The 5,745-nt window shown below is 37.4% G+C and overlaps 1 non-coding gene across 1 annotated transcript; it reads left to right on the forward strand.

The window, feature by feature from the left end:
* The first annotated feature begins 2,730 nt into the window (after positions 1–2,730).
* On the forward strand, positions 2,731–2,838 carry LOC112761949 (small nucleolar RNA R71). Its single transcript, XR_003182316.1, has one exon. It is a non-coding gene; the product is annotated as a small nucleolar RNA R71 (small nucleolar RNA).
* The last annotated feature ends 2,907 nt before the right edge of the window (positions 2,839–5,745 follow it).

Below are 5,745 nucleotides of genomic sequence, written 5' to 3' on the forward strand. Positions count from 1 at the left end.
CTAATGATCATGTAATGAAGACACAAACATAGATAAGCACATAGAAAATGAAAAACAGAAGAAATAAGAAAAAAGAATGAATCCACCTTAGTGATGGTGGCGTTTCCCTCTTGAGGAACCAATGATGTCCTTGAGCTCTTCTATGTCTCTTTCCTGTCTTTGTTGCTCCTCCCTCATTGCTTTTGATCTTCTCTAATTTCATGAAGGATGATGGAGTGCTCTTGATGTTCCACCCTTAGTTGCTTCCAATAATTGTGTGGAAGAAAATGTATCCCCTGAGGTATCTCAGGGATCTCTTGATTTGCAGTCAAATGTTCTACCACTGAGCTATAGACCCTTGATGGAAGCTTTTGTCTTCCCTTTCCTCTTTCTAGAGGTTTCTCTGGCCTTAGGTGAAATCAATGGTTATGGAAAAATAAAAAAGCTATGCTTTTACCACACCAAACTTAGAATGTTGCTCGCCCTCGAGCAAAAGAAGAAATAATAGAAGAAGAAGAAGAAGAAGATATGGAAGAGATGGAGGGATGTGTGTAGGGATGTGAGTGGTGAATGGAAAATAGAAGGGATGATCATGAATGGAGAGAGAGGGTGAGGTGGGTGGGGATCCTGTGGGGTCCACAGATCATGAGATGATCCTGTAGTGTCCACAGATCTTGAGGTGATCCTGTGGTGTCCACAGATCCGGAGGTGTCAAGGATTTACATCCCTGCACCCATTAGGCATGTAAAAATGCCCTTGCACACAACTCTGGGCGTTCAGTGCCAGGTTGGTGCCCATTTTGGGCGTTTAACGCCCATTTGTTGGCCATTTCTGGCGTTGAACGCCAGAACCATGCTTGTTCTGGGCGTTCAGCGCCCAGACACTGCCCATTTTGGGCGTTCAGCGCCAGAACCATGCTCTGTTCTGGCGTTGAACGCCAGGCAGGTGCTTCCTCCAGGGTGTGATTTTTCTTCTGCTGTTTTTGATTCTGTTTCTAAATTTTTCGTTTATTTTGTGACTCCACATGATCATAAACCTAAGAAAACATGAAAAACAAAAATAAAATTAGATAAATAAACATTGGGTTGCCTCCCAACAAGCGCTTCTTTAATGTCAATAGCTTGATAGTGGGCTCTCATGGAGCCTCACAGATGTTCAGAGCATTGTTGAGACTCTCCAACACCAAACTTAGAGTTTGGTTGTGGCCTCCCAACACCAAACTTAGAGTTTGACTGTGGGGGCTTTGTTTGAATCTGCTTTGAGAGAAGCTTTTTATGCTTCCTCTCCATGGATGCAGAGAGAGATCCTTGAGTTGTAAACACAAGGTTGTCCTCATTCAATTGAAGGATCAATTCTCCTCTGTCCACATCAATCACAGCTCTTGCTGTGGCTAGGAAAGGTCTTCCTAGGATGATGGATTCATCCTCATCCTTCCCAGTATCCAAGACTATGAAATCAGTAGGGATGTAAAGGCCTTCAACCTTCACTAACACGTCCTCTACTTGTCCATAAGCCTGTTTTCTTGAATTGTCCGTCATCTCTAGTGAGATTTTAGCAGCTTGCACCCCATAGATTCCCAGTTTCTCTATTACAGAGAGGGGCATGAGGTTTATCCCTGAACCAAGGTCACACAGAGCCTTAAAGATCATGGTGCCTATGGTCCAAGGTATTATGAACTTTCCAGGATCCTGTCTCTTCTGAGGCAATGTCAGTTGATCTAGATCACTTAGTTAATTTGGCATTCAGCTTCATGATTGCACCAAGAAACTTGGCAGTTTGCTCTTCAGTAACATCCTCATTCTCTTCAGAAGAGGAATACTCATCAGAGCTCATGAAGGGCATAAGGAGGTTTAATGGAATCTCTATGGTCTCTAGATGAGCCTCAGAGTCCTTTGGTTCCTCAGAGGGAAGCTCCTTATTGACCACTGGACGTCCCAGGAGGTCTTCCTCCTTGGGATTCACGTCCTCTCCTTCCCTTACAGGTTCGGCCATGGTGCTTATGTCAATGGCCTTGCACTCTCCTTTTGGATTATCTTCTGTATTGCTTGGGAGAGTACTAGGAGGAATTTCAGTGATCCTTTTACTCACCTGGCCCACTTGTGCTTCCAAATTTCTAATGGAAGACCTTGTTTCATTCATGAAACTTACAGTGGCCTTGGATAGATCAGAGACTAAGTTTGCTAAGCTAGATGGATTCTGCTCAGAATTCTCTGTCTGTTGCTGAGTGGATGATGAAAAAGGCTTGCTATTGCTAAACCTGTTTCTTCCACCATTATTAAAGCCTTGTTGAGGCCTTTGATCCTTCCATGAGAGATTTGGATGATTTCTCCATGATAGATTATAGGGGTTTCCATAAGGTTCACCCATGTAATTTACCTCTGCTATTGCAGGGTTTTCAGGATCATAAGCTTCTTCTTCAGAAGATGCCTCTTGAGTACTGTTGGATGCAGCTTGCATTCCATTCAGACTCTGAGAAATCATATTGACTTGCTGAGTCAATATTTTGTTCTGAGCCAATATGGCATTCAGAGTATCAACTTCAAGAACTCCCTTCTTCATAGGCGTCCCATTACTCACAGGATTCCTCTCAGAAGTGTACATAAACTGGTTATTAGCAACCATGTCAATGAGTTCTTGAGCTTCTGCAGGCGTTTTCTTTAGGTGAATGGATCCACCTGCAGAAGTATCCAATGACATCTTTGATAACTCAGATAAACCATCATAGAATATATCCAGGATGGTCCATTCTGAAAGCATGTCAGAAGGACACTTTTTGGTCAACTGTTTGTATCTTTCCCAAGCTTCATAGTGGGATTCACCATCTTTTTGTTTGAAGGTTTGAACATCCACTCTAAGCTTGCTCAGCTTTTGAGGAGGAAAGAACTTGGCTAAGAAAGCCGTGACCAGCTTATCCCAAGAGTTCAGGCTATCTTTGGGTTGAGAGTCCAACCATATTCTAGCTCTGTCTCTTACAGCAAAAGGAAAAAGCATGAGCCTGTAGACTTCAGGATCTACTCCATTAGTCTTAACATTATCACATATCTGCAAGAATTCAGTTAAGAACTGAAAAGGATCTTCAGATGGAAGTCCATGAAACTTGCAGTTCTGCTGCATCAGAGAAACTAATTGAGGTTTAAGCTCAAAATTGTTTGCTCCAATGGCAGGAATGGAGATGCTTCTTCCATGTAAATTGGAATTAGGTGCAGTAAAGTCACCAAGCATTCTCCTTGCATTATTATTATTTTCAGCTGCCATCTTCTTTTCCTGTTTGATAATTTCTGACAGGTGCTTGCTGGTTTGTTGTAATTCAGCTTCTCTTAGTTTCCTCTTCAGAGTCCTTTCAGGTTCTGGATCTGCTTCAACAAGAATATTCTTGTCCTTGCTCCTGCTCATATGACAAAGAAGAGGGCACAGAAAAATAATAATAATAGAGATCCTCTCTCTCTTTTTTTTTTGTGAGTGAGGGAGAGATGTTAGTAGATGAATAAACAAATAGAAAGAGATGAGAGAGAAGAGAATTTTCGAAAATTATTTTTGAAAAAAGAGTTAGTGATTTTCGAAAATAGTTTTTGAAAAAGGTTAGTAATTTTCGAAAATTAAAATAAAAATTTAAAATAATTAGTTAATTAAAAAGAAATTTTGAAAAAAGAGGGAAGATATTTTCGAAAATTAGAGAGAGAGAGTTAGTTAGGTGGTTTTGAAAAAGATAAGAAACAAACAAAAAGTTAGTTAGTTAGTTGAAACAAATTTTGAAAATCAATTTTGAAAAGATAAGAAAATAAGAAGTAAGAAAAGATATTTTGAAATCAAATTTTTGAAAAAAGATAAGATAAGAATATATTTTTGAAAAGATATGATTGAAATTAGTTTTGAAAAAGATTTGATTTTTAAAATAACAATTAATGACTTGATTCACAAGAAATCACAAGATATGATTCTAAAACTTAAAGTTTGAATCTTTCTTAACAAGTAAGTAACAAACTTGAAATTTTTGAATCAAAACATTAATTGATGATGTTATTTTCGAAAATATGATATAAAAATAAGAAAAATATTTTTAAAAAATATTTTTGGAATTTTCGAAAATAACTAAGAAATTTGAAAAGATTTGATTTTTGAAAAAGATTTTGAAAAAGATAAGATTTATTTTTTTGATTGAAAATTTGATTTGACTCATAAAAACAACTAGATTTTAAAAATTTTTGAAAAAGTCAATCCAAATTTTCGAATTTGATGAGAGAAAAAGGGAAAGATAATTTTTTGATTTTTGAATTTTTATGATGAGAGAGAAAAACAAGAAAAATGATGCAATGCATGAAAGTTATGGATCAAAACAATGAATGCATGCAAGAATGCTATGAATGTCAAGATGAACACCAAGAACACTATGAAGATCATGATGAACATCAAGAACACATTTTTGAAAAATTTTTAATGCAAAGAAAACATGCAAGACACCAAACTTAGAATTCTTTAATGCCTAGACACTAAGAATTCAAGAATGCATATGAAAAACAAGAAAAGACACAAAACATGCAAATGCAAAGATCAAACAAGAAGACTTACCAAGAACAACTTGAAGATCATGAAGAACACTATGAATGCATGATTTTTTTCGAAAAATGCAAGATGCACATGCAATTGACACCAAACTTATAACATGACTCAAGACTCAAACAAGAAACACAAAAATATTTTTGATTTTTATGATTTTCTAAATTTTTTTTTGTATTTTTTTTTTCAAAAATTATTGTGAAAAAGAAAAAATAAGGATTCCAAAATTTTTAATATGAATTCCAGGAATCTTTCCATGTTAGTCTAAAGCTCCAATCAAAGGGTCAGGCATGGCTTAATAGCCAGCCAAGCTTTAGTATGTAACTCAGACATGACACGCATGACATACCCGATCCAGAAGGATTGGGCATGACTCCACTGAGGTGATTAGTTGAAGGCCAATCCCAAAGCAGTTTGGGTATGACTTTACAGCCAGATAGGATTCAACATGTTACCATGAAACTCTAGAATTCATTCTTAAAAGTTTTGAAGCCATAGAATAATTTATTTTTGAAAACATTATTTTTATTATTATTAATTTTTTTTTTCGAAAACAAAAGAAAAATTTTTGAAAGATTTTTGAAAAATTTTTGAAAACAAAACAAAAAGAAAATTACCTAATCTGAGCAACAAGATGAACCGTCAGTTGTCCAAACTCGAACAATCCCCGGCAACGGCGGCAAAAACTTGGTGCGCAGAAATTGTGACTATACTTTGATTATGTAAAATTCATCGTTCTTTCTTTCCCTGGTAATGGCGCCAAAAACATGATGCCAATACCCTGGTTCACAACTTCGCACAACTAACCAGCAAGTGCACTGGGTCGTCCAAGTAATACCTTACGTGAGTAAGGGTCGAATCCCACGGAGATTGTTGGTATGAAGCAAGCTATGGTCACCTTGTAAATCTCAGTCAAGCGGATATAAAATAGTGATGGGTTTTCGAAAATAAATAGTAGAATAGGGATAGAGGTACTTATGTAAATCATTGGTAGGAATTTCAGATAAGCGAATGGAGATGCTTTTCGTTCCTCTGAACCTCTGCTTTCCTGCTGTCTTCATCCAATCAGTCTTACTCCTTTCCATGGCTGGCTTTATGTGATACATCACCATTGTCAATGGCTACTTTCGGTCTTCTCTCGGGAAAATGATCCAAATGCCCTGTCACGGCACGGGTAATCGTTTGGAGGCATCACCCTTGTCAATGGTTTCA

The sequence above is a fragment of the Arachis hypogaea genome, chromosome 16, assembly GCF_003086295.3.
Source record: "Arachis hypogaea cultivar Tifrunner chromosome 16, arahy.Tifrunner.gnm2.J5K5, whole genome shotgun sequence".
Taxonomy (NCBI): domain Eukaryota; kingdom Viridiplantae; phylum Streptophyta; class Magnoliopsida; order Fabales; family Fabaceae; genus Arachis; species Arachis hypogaea.